Raw genomic sequence first — 2,536 nt, forward strand, 5'->3', positions numbered from 1 at the left:
GAATTTAGGTCTAGTGGAGCCTAGAGCAGTGGGGATCAACCTGAAGCCTGAAATTGGCCTGGTGCTAGAGTGGAACTTGCTGCCTTGGGGTCTTGTCTGGAGCCTGGGTTTATGGGGCCCAGCTTTATGTGCTGGTCTGCAGGCTAGGTCCTTGGATACTGGCATGGGTCTGGGGACCAACTGGCACTGGAAAGTCCTATTTTGCCATTTTATTGAGATCACTCCTCACTAAATTTTTTTGGCTTTTTAACTTTCTGTGCTCTTTTCTCCTTTTTCTTTTACAATACATATATATTTTCTTTTATATGTGTAGACTTTTTGTTTTCTTTTGGAAGGTTATGTTGGGAATAGGCCCCCAAATCTGGCCATAAACTGGCCCCAAAACTGGCCATAAACAAAATCTCTGCAGCACTGTGACATGTTTGTGATGGCTATGATGCCCATGGTGAAGGCTGTGGGTTTACCAGAATCAGGGCAAGGAACACCTGGCCCACCTAGGGCAGAAAACCGCTTAAAGGTGTTCCTAAAACACAAACAATAGCGTGAGCGATCTGTGCCTTAAGGACATGTTCCTGCTGCCTACAGCTAGCCAGAGCCCATCCCTTTGTTTCGGCCCATCCCTTTGTTTCCCTTAAGGAATACTTTTAGTTAATCTATAATCTATAGAAATAATGCTTATCATTGGCTTGCTGTCAGTAAATATGTGTGGGTCAAACTCTGTTCAGGGCTCTCAGCTCTAAAGACTGTGAGTCCCCTGATTTCCAGCTCCACACTCTATATTTCTGTGTATGTATCTTTAATTCCTCTAGTGCTGCTGAGTTAGGGTCTCCACGATTGAGCTGGTCTTGGCAAGGTTATAATTATAGGATATCTAATATTGAATCCTAGTCATATTAGCCTGTACTATTTAATTTGTAATCTGAAAGAGATCAGTTACCAATAATTCCCCCAAAGAGTAACACAGATATTATTGTTTTTATTGTTTTGTACTTTTCAAACCAATCAAACAAACTTTATGCAGTTTTATCGCAAGTAGAACAACAAGAATGAGTTTTCTCACTTTATCAAACTGAAGGGAGGAGATAGGTGCTTGCGTAAGCTCTGGCAACTTGTATGTGAAAAAATCAGGGTAAGGACAATACATTTTTAGCTCTGACGACCCATTCCTATGTCCACAACACTTAAGGCAAAGTAGAAGCCCTGAGATGCTCCGCTTGTGAGGTCTAAACCTCATGTCAATGTTTGTGAACTGGAATTTCCAAAGAACAAATGAATGTATGAGGCAAGCAACTTTACTGTAGAACTAACAGTGAAGCCAGCTTTTTTCCAGATAGGAATGATGACTAACTGCACTGAAGCATCAGCTTCTTTTGCCCTGTAAATTTTTGTCAGGAATACCACAAAAGTGTGATTGTGTTCTCCTTAGTTCATCTTATCAGAATGTACATGGTATTTCTTTATTCTGTTACGGGCAATATTGGCTTTGATTACTTGGTTAATGTTGTATCTGCCAGGCATCTTTACTATAAAAATTAGTGTTTTTCTCAGTAATATATAAGTGTCATATGGGGAAGTATGTTGAGATTAGGTAGCATTCTGTTTTTTAACTAGCTTTCATCCACTAGTTTTATTAGTAAGCATCCCTTAATAGTCCTTTCCAGAAACACTTATTACTATAGTGGTTTCCAAGTAATGATTATTAAAGTTCCATAATTCCTTCCAAATTAATTAGTTTGTGTGGCAGGCTAAATACTTCCTCTCCTTCTCTCAAATGATCATACCCTAATCACTGGGACAAGTTATTATATGTTACCTTATATGGCAAAATGAATTTTATTTTTTATATTTTAAGTTCTGGAAGACATGTGCAGAATGTGCAGGTTTGTTATACATGCCATGGTGGTATTTGCTGCACTCATCAACCCATCATCTACATTAGGTATTTCTCCTAATGCTATCTCTTCCCTAGCCCACCCACCTTCTGACGGACCCTGCTGTGTGATGTTCCCCTCCCTGTGTCCATATTTTCTCATTGTTCAACTCCCACTTATGAGTGGGAACATGCAGTGTTTGGTTTTCTGTTCCTGTTTTTAGTTTGCTGAGAATAATCATTTCCAGTTTCATCCATGTCCCTACAAAGGACATGAATTCATCCTTTTTTATGGCTGCATAGTATTCCATGGTGTATATATGTTACATTTTCTTTATCCGGTCTATCATTGATGGGCATTTGGGTTGGTTCCAAGTCTTTGCTATTGTGAATGGTGCTGCAATAAACATACATGTGCATTTGTCTTTATAGTAGAATGATTTATAATCCTTTGGGTGTATACCCAGTAATGGGATTGCTGGGTTCAATGGTATTGCTCGTTCTAGATCCTTGAGGAATTGCCACACTGTCTTCCACAATGGATGAACTAATTTACATTCTCACCAACAGTGTAAAAGCATTCCTATTTCTCCACATCCTCTCCAGCATCTGTTGTTTCCTGACTTTTTAAAGATCACCATTCTAACTGGTGTGAGATGGTATCTC

This window comes from Mandrillus leucophaeus, unplaced genomic scaffold, assembly GCF_000951045.1.
Source record: "Mandrillus leucophaeus isolate KB7577 unplaced genomic scaffold, Mleu.le_1.0 Scaffold392, whole genome shotgun sequence".
Classification (NCBI taxonomy): domain Eukaryota; kingdom Metazoa; phylum Chordata; class Mammalia; order Primates; family Cercopithecidae; genus Mandrillus; species Mandrillus leucophaeus.